This window comes from Bombus pyrosoma, linkage group LG2 (genome assembly GCF_014825855.1).
Source record: "Bombus pyrosoma isolate SC7728 linkage group LG2, ASM1482585v1, whole genome shotgun sequence".
NCBI lineage: Eukaryota > Metazoa > Arthropoda > Insecta > Hymenoptera > Apidae > Bombus > Bombus pyrosoma.
The window spans coordinates 2,668,910-2,686,452 of NC_057771.1; the positions used below are offsets into that span (position 1 = coordinate 2,668,910).

General features: G+C 40.1%; 1 protein-coding gene across 1 annotated transcript in view; it reads right to left on the bottom strand.

The window, feature by feature from the left end:
* The window catches only part of LOC122577825, a 77,503-nt gene extending 60,295 nt beyond the window's left edge, over window positions 1–17,208 (bottom strand). The window contains exon 1 of the mRNA XM_043749474.1: window positions 16,829–17,208. The gene's annotated coding sequence lies outside the window, so the exon portion shown is untranslated. The remainder of the gene's footprint in view (window positions 1–16,828) is intronic.
* Between the last annotated feature and the right edge of the window lie 335 nt (window positions 17,209–17,543).

Sequence of the window (17,543 nt, forward strand, 5' to 3'; positions counted from 1 at the left end):
TAAATGCTTTCCAATAAACAGACTTTATTCGCAAATAAACATACCACAAAAGTTCTAGTATCGAAAGCATTATATACATCGAGCTTATTTTCTGACCATCGACATCGAAATAAAGACAGAGTTCATAAATTAGATCAAAAGTAATTAATCACCCGAATGGAGGTATCAAGGCGGCCTAAATCGAGGCACACAGGTTTCGACGCTCCTACCAAGCGTGTCTGGCTGTCTAATTAAATCCATAATTACGATCGATACACATAATTGGATCGAGTTAGAAACAACTTTAGCTGTGAAGATGAAAGGTCCACGACCGATTTCTCGTGATGCACAGGACACGAACGAACAACGACTCACGAAGATTGAAAGGGACCATAACCATGGATCGAAATACACTGGCAGCGTTGCACCTGCGCCAAACGTTATTGTTTTAGGACCAGGTAGATAAACTTTAATAGGCTTCGGACACGCTTCGATCGGATCTCCATTCAACCGAATCGTCTCCGTTCAAGTTCGTAGCCAGGATTTTCGCTTCTTTATTTCTCATTCTTGTCCGTAGTCGCTCTTTGTAATCTATTTTTGACGTTTTGTAGTGTAAAAACTTCGAATTCCAACTTGATTTGTTACGCTATTCTTCAGAAGCAATTGTCTTATTATATTCGTTTCTATTCGTTTTTTCAATTTATGCTGCTGTTTTTCCCTCTCTCTTTCCTTTTGTCGCGTGGTTCAGATATCTTTAATTTGAAAACGTTCTTCGAAACCTTTACTTGTGAAACTAAAGGAAACTTCTACTTTACGTTCTTAATATGGTATGAAATCTTCTCATTGTCGGAAAAGTTGAGATAATATCTATTCCGATAATAATTGCCTCGATTGAAAGAGTGCTATAATATACATATTTCTTTTATGATATAAGTGACTTCGTAATACGCGGAAGCAACTTCGTAATATGCATTCTCCAAAGAAAACCTTAAGTAAAATTTCTCGAGCATATCGCATATAAAGAGATCGGACTTGACTAAATCAGCCACAAAGTCTTTACCTCTAAAACTATCAAAAGCCAGTTAAACCGAAACGAAGAAAAAATCCAGGAAAATTGCCAGTACTGCGTAGAGAATTTTAAACGTGTACTTGCCACTGCCAGCATTCAATAAAATAGAAGAGAAAAAGAAAACGAAAAACCACTCAAACCTGTCAAATTACACCTGTCGCCTCGTTTCATCAATAGCGACTAATTCTCCTGCTGTTCGTATTTCCTCTCAACGATGTTCATCTCTTTCCAGTCTTGATCTGCATTCGCGCGCCCGCTGTCAGGGTTAATTCTTTTAATTCCTCCAGATTCCAGGATTCCTCCGTTGAAATATTCTGTGACTTTATGTTATCGCATAACGGCGACATTTCTGTGTTTTTATCGACCAGTTGTCGGCATTATCAGTCCGGTCAATCGGTCTCGATCGACAACTTCCCTCATTGCGCACTCGCTCTTTCTCTCTTCCTCTTTCTTCGTCTTGTCTCTTCCTGTATCTGGCCAGTTCACCAACGATTATCAAAGTCGTTCTATGCGCCTTAATAGTGTGTTAATGTTCAACTCGGCGAGATATCGAATCGAATCGCCTCGCCACCGTTCGATTACCTATAGCTCGCTGTGTATTCCGTTCGAATGTCGACGACCGATCTGTTGCTCGCAACGAGGCAAGAAAAAAAGAAACCAAGTAGGGAAAAAACGCGATGGAGTCTGTACACATGCTATAAAATTATAATGCGAAGTAAAATCGACCCTACTCCAGATTCCATAGCATTGCTGGCTGGCTTTTTTTTATTATTTCGCTGCGAGTGACCGCGATTCATCGATAGCAATTAAATGTGGGCGGTGCTTGGATGCGATGGATTTTTTTATTTCTCGCGTTCGCCGTCTTGGTAAAACATGTTTGCCAACCTTCGGCACGCCTATGGAGAGCTTTTCTATCTTTACGGGCGAAAATAACGCCAGTCTCAGTCTTGATCGTCGAGACTCACGCACATTGTTGGAGGGTAACGCGTTTTCATCTTCGATAACATTCGATGAGACTGGTCGATTCCTTAGAACAAGCCCTGCGTACGTTTAGGATAATATGTAATTGATGACACGAATGATGACTAACGCCCGAGAATGGTGTTTCGTCTGTTCGAGGAGTAGGTAATTCTAACGATTAATGAAATCGATAACAATATACTCGTTATTTGTCTAACTTTTTCACAATACGTTGTAATTACTTCTTACTTTATCTATGCTTTGCTCTATTTCTAAGCTTATCTAAAAATAGTCCGCCTATTCCTGTTTCATAAATATACATATAACGATTAGAAGTATCAAAGAAAAGGTAAAAATTAATTCTCGATAACGATTCACCTAACTGGTGTATCAAGAAGTATCACTTTTAAACGATAAACATAAAACGGTCACGAGAAATAGTATGACTGCATACGTCGAACAAGTTGCTCCTCAATTAACCGGATTACTCGTAAAGCAGATGTCACGCGATCAGAAATTAACCAATATATACACTGAGACGAGTGTCAACTAGAGATTCAGAAGATAGACATCCGGTAGCTTAACGTTCGAATCAAATATCGTAACAGCATACCAACGGGCTGAGTTGAACACCAGAAAGGGCTGAGTTTTGCGCGACTTGATTCATAAACGATCCAAGCGGTCCGAGTGATATCATATTATTCGGTGAACACAATATCAAGTTTAACTGATAAATATTACAAGCTTCTATCTCATTTTCTATTCATTGACAGAGATACTTTAAAAAAATGTCGTAAGCTTTTCCAAAGCTTACCCAACAACCTACGCACCGATCGATGTGACCGTGAAGCACTTTAAAAACTCGGGCATCTCGAAGGAGGAAACAAAAAACGCGAAAAACATCCCGGTTCTTTCCTCGACCGATCAAACTGTTCGTTCGCAAACTGTTGCGCCGATAAACTACGGTTTCGGAAATTCTACGATCGAGTTATTTGCTCGACGATCGATACAGGCGATTCTCCCAGTTCCAATTACATGCAATCGCGTAAAATCCGTAGCATTGCTTTGTAAATTCATGACGTATATTTGTCAAGCCCTAGCACGGAGGAACCAAGAAAAACCGAGCAGAAAGCGGCACGGTTGAAACGTTTTTCCGGTGTTCGAAACTTGCTACGAATCGAATGTGTCGAGCGTAACGCATCCGAGCGACATCGCGCATCGATGCTCTTTCCAGCGGACGAAGATTATTGTGGGGACACAACAACGTGAATGTTGACGGGGACTTTAATATCATGACCATGGAATGCCGTAGAGTGTAGAGCGTACATCGTTGGAACAGCCAAGTAGTTTACCTCTGTCAGTGGCCGGCCGCGTGTCCATTGCACACACGTCAAAGTGAGTGCACTCTCGCAAAAAATTAGCGCACGTTCCACGATGGAAGCGGTGGCAGCGACGGTTATCATCAGCAGACCAGCAACTACTCCAAGTGACACGAGAAACTCCGTTAGATTCGCGACCAAATGAAAGTTTAGTCGAACTGCGCTCGCGTTCGCGTACTTCCTGCAACTTGCTACCACACGGCCCGCGCTCTAGCAAGAAAATCGGTGGACATGGCATTCGATGTCAGGGTTGGAATTTGACGTCGGAAAGGATCTAGCACATTGGAACGTCGGAAAATATCTAGTACATTGGAACGTAGGAAATTTAATGGCAGATACTGTTATGAAGAATGTTCTGGATGAGATTACGGATCGTTTTATGGCGAATGTTGTCCGACTGTATGTTTTTGTAGAATCTCTGATGTAGGTTTAATCGATATAAGTGATTTCATCATTATGGGAGATTAGTTTATTAGTGTCACATATCTAGAAAGGAAGGGCGAAGGAGCCCTTAAAACACTTACGTACTTCAAAATAAAGTTACACTCGGACATGATATAGTAGAAATAATTTCATAAAGTACAACAAGGTTGCTAGCTGTGTTCAACTTAAACAATCAATGGCCCTATTATCTTGCATCACGTAGTCAGAGTTGATACTTGAAATGAAATTTCGTAATTAAAATTTACTGTCATTGCTTGATTTTAAACACGATATACGAGAGTGCTTAAGTATATTTACTCCATCTTAGTTGCGATAAAAGCACTTTACGAAGCTTCGGTGGAAACTAACGGCACGATATAACTCATAAAGAGCAGAGGACTAAAGTTTGGAAAGCCTCGTTGAATTTTCTACCGAAAATGAGTATGTAAATTAACTGAACTTCACACAATACGAAAACTAATTTTTCTCTATCAATTTCATGTATAGCTCTTCTTTGAAATAACAATATTTCACACTAAAAACGGCAGGAAGAAATTTCCAAGATAACAAACATATGCAAAACGAAAAGCTCTCCCTAACCAAGAAACCTCTTTAACGTACCAAAAATCACTTCTCCGTCCTAACTCAAGAAAGAATCTGCACGTAAGCTCGTAAAACTACTTATACGTATCCCTTAACTCGTTACGGACTCGGCTTAAATATAGCGACCGCCTTCGGAGCAAGATCCCACGGTCGATAAACATTCTTACTAATAACACATTATGTAAATCCATTAAGGATGTCCGATTGGTAGTTGCCTTTGATTCGCCAATATACCCGTTGTAAGATATAAATGAGACCGAACGCCTCTTGTTAAACGCCTACATTTTTCGAAAAAAATTCGAGCAATAAAAAACTGTTAAAAATTTTAGAGACGAAAGTGTGATAGGAAAATCGCGAGAATACTAGGAAAGAAGAAATACGGAGGAAGCCAGTTGCAAGGAAACATCGAACTACGAACGGGAGCAACGAACGATAAACTGTTCCGGGAGCACAGATGGATCCGCTGCGTTGCGTTGAAGGAATCGAGCGTGGATCGATCCATCGACCCTTTTCTTCTCTGTCACAAATTCAACGTAGTTGCATAGCAAACGGCGAATGATACATTCGCAATGTCTGGCGAACGTGAAATCTCACCGTGAACCACGTACTCGGGCCATATAATTACGCCGAGTAGTTAGCCTTCAGTGTCCACGCGCTTGCGTTTAGGACATCCTATGTGTTTGACGAAGTGACGAAACAAGCGTGATTTACGATTTGTGCACGATGCAAATAGCGTATGTTAGTGTGAATATCTTTCTTCTTCGTTCCTTTAACATTTCCTAATGAAAATGGCAATGTCGTATCATATGCTTGGTTCTAGGTAGTCCGAATAATAAAGTTTACTTTCCAAACTACTCGCGAGTAAGATTTGAAAGTATGATCGTAAAACTTGTAATTAATTAAAAACAATTGCACAGATTTCCTGAATTTTCTGCAAGTTCGTAAAATCTTCTCGGTAATTAAAGATATCTTCGGACTTTCACTCCTCTAACCAACACTTGGATGGTGTACAATGTATCGCACGGTTTTATCGATCAGTAACGTTCGTCGTTTTCACGTGAGGCGCGCGTCTCTCTAAACGTACGAAGCTTCGAAATGATATACAAAATCAACCTGCATGTACTGTTGAAAATAAACATTCTTGGTTATAAATTTTACGCAGCTGTAATAGATTCACTAATAGCTATCTATCTATCGTATTTAGATATACGCCAACTTTTTCTCCACTTGTTTGTGCTTTCTTCGTGCTTTCCAACTTGTTATTTCTAATTACCAGTAGCCACTGCTTCCTTCTAAAGAGTTTACTATTACGTTTCAATTGCGATTATTGATTATTAGGCTTGAATCTAAACTCTACTTATAGACTATTACGTATTCCTAAATTACATATATAATTCGTGAAATTGTACGATATACAGATACATATCCAGAAAAAACGATTCGTCTCATAAAAAATCTAGTTTTCTATGGAATTCATTCGATAGAGCGAAACAAGAAATCATTGTGGCGTGAAATTATATGCAAATTGAAGCGTGAAAGACAACACGTTTTCAAGTTGAACGTTCGACGCTTTACAAACGATCAGTCTAGATCGAAGCAGCAGACGTTACATAGGTACCTATATCTAGGATTCGCGAAGACGTGAACGAGGTACCGCGGAGCGGAAACGTCGGCGGATGCATCAATGGAAACATGCGTCGACTTTCTAACTACATATGCACCGTAGGAAACGCAGTAAATCTTACATGAATACCAAAGATTAAAAAGAAATTATTCCAGCGCACGTTTCCATGCAACATGTTGAAACAGCTTCCGAAAGGGCTTTTTGACTCTACGTAAGATTTAGTAACTTGGTTGCAGACTTCTGATCTCTGCGATAACTGGAAAACGCTTTTGGAATAAATAATGTAACGCTATGGAACCGACCTTTCAGTTTCGTTGTTCCCAGATACGAAACCTAGGTGTTACTTTCCTCATGTTATTTCGTCTTATCGAAAATATTAATAATCCGTTCGTCAAACTTTCGCGCTTTCTAAACCAAAATGAGGTAAAGTCATCGAAAGACATTAATTTATTTACGCGCAACGAGTCGCCATAAACCATCCTTAGAGCCAGATTACTAGCTAATCTTCCCCATTTATGGTGGAGCTTCGTGCACAAAGAGTTAAATACGTATTTCAGAGCATCAATGCTACTGAAATACGGCGTATCTGAGATGCTGGACGTGCACGGCACGACAGAATATCGATCGTACGCGAACCAGCTAAATAGAGAGAACGAGAAAGCGAAATGAAAAGAGGGATGAAACGACAGGCACACGCGGCTAAACGGAATAGAGATATTTATTGGCATAGCCGGCGTTGCCTGTATAGGGCCAACTTACATCTCCAGTCACACGCATGAAGATAAGTTGTCACAGAAGAAATACACGCGGGACTGATAGATCTCGCAGGGGGCTCCGTTAGAAGCGAGAGCCCATTAGTAGATTCGCCTACGGTCTACGACGACAACGGAAACGATTTGTGTTTTGACGCAAACTATCAGACTGCAAACTTCACACAGATTTAACGAAACGTATCTATTAATTCCGGTAATTCTCATGGCCAGATACTGCCACGAAACTGTTATTTAAGCAACAGAGTTATGCGCACGCTATTGGCTCCACCCGATGATTTGCGACAAACTAATTACTCTCCCGCTATCGTCGCGCTTTTGGTACTTACTTTATCAATTTTTTATATGATGTGAATCGTGTCCCAATCAGTCAGAATTAGACCACGCTTCCCAGCAAATATGTTACGCGTCTTGTATCGTGAAGTAAAAATAATTTAGAGTATCGTGTCTTTTCGGAGTATAGCGCTAATAAATGTTCCTCTTACAAATACTCGTTTCCAAGGAATAATCGTAATCCAATACATGTTATAAAACAAACCTCAGACAAAAAATACGGTAGTTACTACATTTATAACCTTTTCGTTCAACATTTTATCGCTATGATTCAATGAACATGTACTATTGTATGTTATAGTATCTTCTTGCGTTAAAATGCGAGATTTTATTACTATTCAGGTTTGCAGAAATCAACAAGTTCAACCTTAACCCTCTTCAGCCTCAACGGTCAACGATCTCAATATCTACTTTATCTTTTTAAAGTACACATAGCTCCTCTAATCGTTAATCGATCGATGATTAAAGAACTAAGGATATGCCTAATTACTATTTCCGTTCCTAAAAATTTCAACATCATCGTAAATTTTATCGACGTACATTACTGAACGATCTAAACATCAGTAAATTCAGTATCATCAAAAATCTGCACCCGACCCGACGACAATCCCAATCCAATTCATCCAATATACTCACGGTGAAAGCGATCCATGGAGCGTTTCTCGCAAACAAAGCAAAGCGTCGTTCTACAGGCTCCATCGAGCGTCAACATTAATAACTTCATCAGGGGAGTAAAAAAGAATAAAAAGAGCGGAGAAGGCTCGCGAGGCTCGGTGAACGGAATTCATTCTGGAGCGTCGTAAAAGTGGACAAAAAGGATCGGGCTGGTCGTGATCGTCCATTTTCGGTCACGTCGATCGGGACAATGGTAGGAGAGAGAAAGGGCACCACGGTTGAACACGGGACAGAAGGAGCACATTATGGTATGCAGCTATGCAGTCAGGCACGTTATATGATTATTTTGCGCGGCCACGGCAAGGCCACCCTATGGCGAGGTGACAGGATCTCTCCCGCACGCGCTCTCGTCTAACCCGTCGTCGTCTCCTGGATCAGGAACCTTGAGGAATTCCCAAACCGGGATCCGTTTAAAGAACCAAACCGAACCGGTGCCCCCGTCAAAAAAGTATAAAACGACGAAAATGTGTCGCACAAAAGATCCCCAAACGGGTCAACCTGGGTCAACCGATGCGATTTGGTTTATGGCACGAGCGAGAACCTCTTCTCTTGCATTATTGTATTTTTGTCGGTGATTTTTTTACGATAGGAATGACTGCGGTCCTGTTTCCCTTTTTTCATTTCTTTTTCTTGCCTTCATACCACTGAGTGTCCTTCACCCTTTAATCCTTCCTCTCGCAAAAGCCAACTTCGAAATATCGTACTTTTTTCGCTCGTAACGAGAAACCTCTTCGTGTATCGTTCGCTTAAGTTTACCGTCTTCTGTAAAAGATCATCGAAGGAAGCTTTGATTTCATGAACCGTATATAGTTGATATATAGTTGGTACTATTGATCGAAGGAGAATAATACTGGAAGGATTTGACGAGTGCGAGAAAAGCGCACTTGTGAACGCTTCGACCGAGCTCGGAAGAGTTGGCTAATTCAGTGGAATGGTATGTTTTTCGATAAATATTCTGAATTGCTGAATGAGTTTGCGCTGCAATTGACCCGCGATATGCCTCGAGTGCTCTCGATATTTAGTTGGAAGTTTGAATAGACTCACGTCAGCGGGATTACTGGCGGCTACTCTGTCGGCAAATCTTTCGATATCCGTTTTAGTAAACATTTGTACATTTGCGTATTTCTAGCGTTGTAATCGTTGCGATAACCTTTGTTCAAAACGAGAGGAACAATGAAATCCAGTATTCGCGTGTCGAGACGTGTGTGAACAGAATGACGTTGAATATATTCCAATTATCGTGCGAATTTTTGATGTATTGGTTACTCTAAACTTTCATCGTTTTACTTTATTCCTTTCACCACGTTTATTGTGTTAACGTCGATATGTGTACGCGAAATATTACCATAGATGAACAAGTAAACGACTAAAAACGTACGTAAATCTCCGGATGATTATGGTCATCTATAACGGTCAAAGGATCGAATACTAAAATCGCGCTTCACAGACCGAGAACAAGTGTTTTACGCAGCTGGGGAAAATGGTATTACGAACAACGCTAGTTTCCGTTCTTCTATCTAGAAACCAGTGTCGAGCGGGGATTTCTCGAAACCGTTGATTGCAGCGATTCACCAGGCGTGGCGTTAAGTATCCGTTTACAGGTGTGCTTAGACGAATTATACATCGAACGTTTCGTTCAGAGAATTGAACGAAACACCGTGATTAGTATTCGATCGTCGGTGTCGGCGTGTTCGCGTTACGTAAAGCCGATCACGGAGCACATACCAAATCATAATTATTAACACAATGGCTGCATTGTTGACGATGGGGTCATAGTTTAATTGCGATATAATTGCAACCAACGCAGGATGTAATGACGCGCATGAAATTCATTAACGTTTGTTCCGCAGACGCCGCTCTGTTCTTCTCTCTTGCCAATGCCCTCTCATCTCTTGCTCCGTCTCTCCTTCTTCTACTTTTACCCTGTTTCTCTAATGTTTGCGCGTTATTATTAGTTTCGAGCAATTCTCGATGCGGCGAGGGGTGATCACGGTTCATCGACCACCGGGCAAAAACTGGCCACGCTCCGCAAATGGGGACATACGTACTTACTCCTGCGCGTACGTCACTCAATTATTATCATTGATCAGCTACGCAAGATCTAAGCCTGACGCGAAACTCGCCGTGAGCGCGAGTAAATAAAGCTACGAAATCGCAACGACGCGTCTGCACGGGTCTTGCAATTAGAAATATAAAGCTACCAAATCGCATAGCCTCGTATCACAGCTATGAAATCGAGAGCGAATCTACCACGTTGTATCGCAAACGTAACGTGAACGAGCGAGCGAGTGCGTAGAGGAGCACGCATTTCACAAAGGCTCGTTGGAACAAAAGGTCGTAATTTTGCGAGAAACGAAAGCGCGCGATTAATGTCGCATCGACGTAAGTGGCATACCTAAGTACTTCGAAGTTAATTAATTAATCGACGTTTCTCCGCGTCTATATTCCGGCTAATTTATAAATCAAATACACGAAAAACTATGTTCTTTAACTAAATGCGTTTAACATCGCCGACAAGAGGAGCAGTTTAACCCAAAGAAAGAATGAAAAACTGGTCACACATGACGAAATTCTTCGAAAGCGAACGGAGAATTAAGATTTCACGCTCTTTCGGATCTAATTAGCGTTATTCGCACGATACAAGAGGCTGTTTTTTGTCGCGTAGCCTGTGCGGATACGAGGACGTTCACGAGAGCGAGTAGAACACGATATTAAGAGCAAAAATAATCGGAACAAAAAATAATCGCAACATAACAAAACCTTGAAAAATTAAAAACCCTTAAACAACCAATTTACGTTTTTATTAACGATTTAAATCGTACATTTAGTGCTATTTTTAAAGGAAATACAGAAATAGCTATGAAGATACGATTTTTAAGCCGCGAGATTATTCACGTATGCATAAATAACAAAAAATAGATGGTGAGTCACGGAATGTTTAAATCCTGTTCTTTTAAAAATAGTACGTCGTACAAGAAAAGTTTTCCTTGGGCTTTCTTTAATTTTCACTTTTGCTTTTTCTTGAGAAATCGTCATATTCCTGTTATATTTACGCAAATTACGCGGCAAATTACGCAGACAAAAGTACTTACCGTGACTATTTAACATGAGTACGAAATTTAAGTACGGCTAAGTGACGCATGTACGCGAGGGTGAGCGTCCTCAAGAGCGTACAGTGAATGACGAAAGAAATAATACTAGATAACTACGGCACTCTCAGAGAATTCAACGAGAAAGGGAACATCTCGAAAATTCGTAGCAAAGTAGCATTCGATTATAGAAGGCGAATGGTATAAAAAGGTTAAGAAAGCAATTAAGTAAATAATTGTCAATTAAAACGCGTGTCCTCCGTATGGCTTGGAGAAGCTAAAAAATTATTAAACAAATTGATAATTTTTACGTGACAAAAGAAATGAAACTGTATAATTTCGATTCCAAATTTATCTCACGGAAAAACAAAAATTTCCCTGATCGTTAACGCGCAATAGGATATCGGTAGAGGCGTAGACAATCTAATTTCATCAAAGTGCGATAGCATTTAGATGTTGTGATAGAGCTTAGACGAGAGAAGACAGTGTCATCCATGGATTAAACGATGCGTGGTCTTGCTCATCGACAGGCTATAAACGTTGTCAATATATTTCGAGACGCGGGAGCGTGTTGAGCAGGTTTCCGTGGCCCGTTGTGAATCGGTAAGAAACCATCGGACCGTATGAAGTCCTGGCTCGCATGATAGATGCCCACCAGCGATTTCCTTGTGAGCCGTGATCAAAGAAATTTATGTGTTTCGCAAGCTTCTTTACTTTCTCTCCGCTCTCGACAAACAGTTCTTAGCAAGTTAGACGCGCGGCATCGCTAATTGCCTTCGGACCGGAGCCCCGATCTCCAGCTAACTGGCGAATTAATTACTGGCGATAAACGCTGGTTCATCGGCAGGTTCGCGCGTACGAGCACTCTGAATCGAGATCGTAATCGAAATCGATGGGGCAGAGTTTCTATTGCGATGCGGGTTCGTACGATGGATTTCCTACCAACCTTGCTACTATGCAGATAGAATATATCGCTACTGTGGTTAGACCAAGAGTATCATACACATTAAACGAGACAGAAATTCTTGACTCAAGTTCGATTATGAAGGAAATGTGACTGCGCGATTGTGCAGACAAACGGAAGTCATGGAACTTGAACCCGTATGCTTTCAGTAGGATTGCGAATCCTTTCCTATCTTGAAAGAGAGATTGTTATTATTGGGTGGATATGATAATGTTGCTTTCGTTAATAAGCATCGGCTTTGCATTGATAAAATAATATAAATAATTATGAAGGAGAAGGTATAAAAAATTCTATTTCGAGTTCGTTTATGTATGCCCTAAAATCTAAATATTCAGAGCCCAATTAGTTATAACAATGTCTTGTACTTTCATTAAGATCTAATTTTATAGAAATTTTAAACAGTGCTAATACCGTCTGCTCTAATAAAATACAAAATGAAGAAAACAATGAGATTCACCAATCGAACGTGAGAATCGAAATCCATGTAAGAACTACACATATTGCATCTTTTCACAAATGCTAAATATGTATTAATAATCTCTTCTTACGTAATTATTAAAAATAAGCACGGAAGCTATACATTCCGTTCGCAATTCCTCCTTTTTAATAATTTTTTACTCGAAAGAAATTCTCTGAATAGGAATTGCTCGAGGCAATTAGAACGTTTTCATTAGTTTCATTGATAACATTCATTTGTTATCATGCACGGTAGATATGCTGACTAAATTTCATCGATGCTGAGAGATTTCGTAAACCGCGAGAGTCTTTTCTTGGGAACTCTGTTTACGAATATTTCTGACGGAATGAATAGTAAAACATTGACTTCCGTATTTTTAGCACGGACTCGCAAAAGCACGTGGAAAGCTATTTGTCGAAATTTATACAAATGAAAATCTCTGTTTAACGAACTGGAAGAAAAGTATGCCAATGCGAGACACACGGACTCGTAACACGTACCGTGTGCATGTTCAATTAATTTTCTAGTTAAATCCGTGTCATCCGAGTGTGTAAATAAAATGTTGCTTCGAGAAGATAACTTTCATTCCGCCTCATTACTCTCGATGTTGTCTATTATTACGTCCGATGAGGTTCTACTTTCCTCGTGTTAATATTTATCCTTTTATTGATTACGATTTTTATACTCGTAATATTTTTTTGACAGAGTCGTGTTTCACTCCATTTTTATCATGCAAAATTATAGGTTCCACACCTCGCTTTTTCCGTGCTACTTTCTCGTTTACTTCAATTTGGACCTGTTTATCTTTTTATTCGATTTTCGATATATATAATTAGCATAAGCGTTTCCCCTCATATAGAATGAAACGCTTCTCGGTAAAAGGAAGTTCACTTTGTTTATGATCAGGAAAAAGACTTGTCAAAGATGTTTGTAACGAAAAGAAAAATATCAAGTCTTGCAATTTTAAATTTTCGTTCTATCATAAATCAGATTGATTATATGTATTGAAATCGTAAATTTAGGTAACCTGGATATAATTTTTTTTTCTATAGCAGGTTCATATGACGCAAGTTAATAAATTTGTGTCAAATTTCTAATCTTACGTACATGGGAACGTGCGTAAGTGATATTATTTGAAATTGTGTTAACGACCTCATTATTCCAAGAAAAGCTAATAATCAGAAGAAATTATCTGTTTCCTTCGTCTAATGAAATCATAAATACCATTCTTGGTCTGAAATACCTTAAAACTAAGACGACTGTAATGTAATGATCTCTGGTTTAATGTTTGATTTGGTTGCTTGTTATAGAGAGAATAGAACAATTACTTTATCAAATAGTACAATTGTAATTAAGTTTTTTTAATCAACTAAAAGTATTCTTTTTTAATCGTTCGATAAATTAATTCGATAAAATGGACTTTACATTTCATGATAAATAATATGACGTTCAAGAAGTACTATTCATTATTCCTTAACTCCAAATTGTATACCTTGTCATGCTTTATTCCAAGCTAACGTTATCCTTGCACTCAGAAACACTCCGTATACGCACATCAAGACTTACTCGATTACGCAACGAGGCAGCAAATGAAAGTAATCTCCTTACAACCACGATACACAAACCAAACGAGATTCGGGTCTCTGTTTGAACAAAGACAAACATCGCGAGGCGTAAATCACTGAAATGATATCGCACCGCCTTAATCGCCACTCCGTAAACATTTCGGCATGTTTCGTGTGATTTTAGAGCTCTACAGGATGAAGATGAAAAGGCAATAAAAGTTGACGACAACCTCTACCCAGATACGGAAACACGGCAATTCCGCGCACCGGCCGTGGAAATATTTGGAAAGCGAACGAAACCGTTTAACTTCCTTTGAAATATGGCGCCAAACGATTATAACCGGTTGCGATTACGTATAGCGTGTGACCATGTCACCACAGGAAAGGTACCGAAATTATCCTGTCGCGACGTACCCGTAGTAATTCTGATACTACGTAACACGGTAACAATGACCATCTTGTCCAATCAACAACTCTTAGAAATTGCTTTGAATGTGTAGCTAAACTCAATCACGTATCATCTACCACGTGTTCAAGGAACTTGTGAACTCACGTTTTATAAGTCTGCTTAGATTTTCTTTTCTCTGCACGGACTTTGGTTTGCTTACATATATCTGGTTTACTGTTATGACGGTTTTCGTTTTTGTGATTGAATCTTTCGGATATGGTCGTGACTTAACATCCAATGTACAATAATAAAGTATAAATTGATCGACTTCGTTTTCGAATTTGTCCAGTATTTGTCTTATAATATCATAATGCCTTAAAATAAAATCTCATCAGCTATACACATTGCAAGGTGCGACTTCGCATATAATCAAGAGTTCCTCGATCTTCGTTCATCGATGGAAAAGTAAAGTTGTTTAATTTAAGAAAAGAATTCATTCGACGTATGGTCGAAGTAATTCTTAAGAAACGGCCGCTTTTATACTTTAATTGGACCGGAGAAAGGACGACGAATATGGAAATACGTGAAGACTGTCGTTTTCAAATGTGCTTCGAGATCTTAATGTGGAGCAACTGTCAAGATAAGGAAAAGTGAATCGACCGCTTTCATGGTTGTTTATATTCTGCTTGGGGTTGTGGATTAAACTGACGACCCAATTAGTTCGATTCAGCCACACGTTCGGTATTTGTACAAAATTTCCATTGAGAAAATATTCGTAACGATCGACCGTCCGAATGTTTCTACGTTAATGCCGTTAAAGGTCACGTTACAGGTCGGGAGAGCAAACAAAATTTCACTATCTAATCGACGGATATAATTGAATCCAAGTTCAAAATTAGGGTATATTGGATATTTATTACGTAAAAAAATTGTTCCATTCTTGTTTCATAAAAAGTAATAATTTTCCTAAAGCAGTATGCTAAGATTTAAGAAATAAGTAGTAACACCCAAATCAAACTTTAGGTTTTCAAAGGAACCTTAGGTCTTGGAAATCGAAAATATTGCAAGCATTTTGAAACATAAATCATGCATATCGATATTCGAGACAAATAAAGTAGCCAAATTTCGATGATACTAACGTTTAAAATTTAAACTTTAAACAAAAATTTGTCGCTGCATGGTAATTTATTAATTCCTACTTAAATGAATATACGTGCAGCAGTCAGATTTTACAAAGAAACTTGCATAAATAGACATTCCTTTTCGAAAAAAATGCGAATTCATATTTATATGGACGATATCTCAACTTGCAAAACATAAATCCTTGATATATTGATTTCAAAACTGCACATACAGGCGCAAAAACAGATTCCAATGAATATTTAATACAAAGAAGATTCGCCTTCTCCAAACTTTCCTAAATTTAAAATAACAAGAGATATACATCTATCACCGACAAAAATCATTGAGACAGCAGCGTATATGAGACGAGAAACCATAGGATTTCCGACTCGAAGGCCGCCAGCGTCTAAATACAAGACCTATCTTCCGTACAAACCTAAATCTTTGTAAATCAGAACGATCAGAGGAGGTGGTTTTCAGGTGTACTCGCGATCTTCCCACTTCTCGCGGTCCATTCGTTCCATTAATGGAGAGCGCGCTTTTGATTTCTCAGGCTCTCCGGGTTTCTTAGCCCTTCATCCTACTACCTCGTGTACACACGCACCCAGCACGCTTATCCACGGGCATACGGGACAATAGCGGTACCAAAGTCGTTTTATTGTCGCGCATTTATTGTCCATCGCGTATCGCGGCTCGTAAACATTGTCCCGCTGCTGAAAGCATGCTCCGTGGGCAGATTTCGTAATCGTTTTAGAGGTTACACCGAAGGGTTAGCCTTTCAGTCGCAAACACCGTTGCTTTCCTCCTCGTCATCGTCGTCGATGCGACGCATTGCGGACATTGCAGACCAAGGAACGCTTCAATGCAACGATGAACAGAGTACCTTCGATATAAGACTCTGATCAATGTGAACGATATACGCCCAATATTTTTCCCGGTTGTTAGATATTAGCGATACGATGGGAATTTGATTCGATAGACCGTATTCTTCAAGGGAGAAATTCATCATCGTTACCTCGAAGTGTTACGATAAAATGGATAAACACTGGATTTACAGGACATAATTACAAGGTTCGGTCTAATCAAAGATTACAGTTAACATGACACTTGATGTCATGTGTTTATCAAGAGTGAAATTGCGACAATGTCCATAACGTTTAAAGTTCTCGAGAATCATATAATATAGTATCAGTTAAGGGTTAAAATGTCGCTTTTGCCGCGTCTTTGAAATTGTAGCTATCAAAATTGAGAAACCAGTTATTTATAGCGCAACGTGTTTTGGAGTACAGGCTGTAATATCAAGAGAGAAATGAAACGAATCGCAAGGACAATTATCGAGGTACGTTAAGCCGCGCCGAGCGGTGTAACCGCGACACAGCTACCACTTAACCTTAATCAACAAATTCTCACGAGAAATTCGTTACTCACCGATGGAGTACAAACACGAATAGAGGTTAGTTGCGAACCATGCTACTGCTCGATCGACGCGTATACGTGTGACGATTCACAGGGTGTAGAGGAGGAGTTGGCAGGGTTGTAGAATCGGTCTCCCAGGACGACGGTGATTTTCAGTCTTTTTTTCCGAAAGGCACAAGTGTCACTACACCGAGGCACGACTCACAGGAGAGGAGAGCAGACGTGTGATAAATCGCGTGGCAATGGTTCGCATCCCGACCTTGGTTGTTCACGATGTGTCAACGAATCGAAAAGAAAACACCGGGAATTTCGAAGAGTGGATGTGAACGTGAGCTTCGATCGATGTCCGTGCGCAGACTGCCCGCACCTCGGTGCTGCCGGGCGTTCGTCATGTCGCGGTCTCTGTCGCGGTCTCTGTCGGGCTCTGTTACTCTCGCTTGGCCTCTCGCTCGGTTCGATCTCCCTCCCCACTAACGTCAGTTGTATCGTCTCGTTCACCGAACGCGGGACGCGCGCGCTTCCCCTTCGAAATAACGCTCAGACAGTTTCACCGTTCCTTCCTTCGTTCGTTCATTCGTTCGTTCGATGCCGCGTCCGAACATCGAATATTTTCCTCCATTTTCCATAAATTCACACGGTACACCGTGATTCGCGCGAGCTTTTCCATTTATAGTGGCTGGTAGGACGGTGCGTGCGCACCTGATTCGGTATACCGCTCGACGCGCCG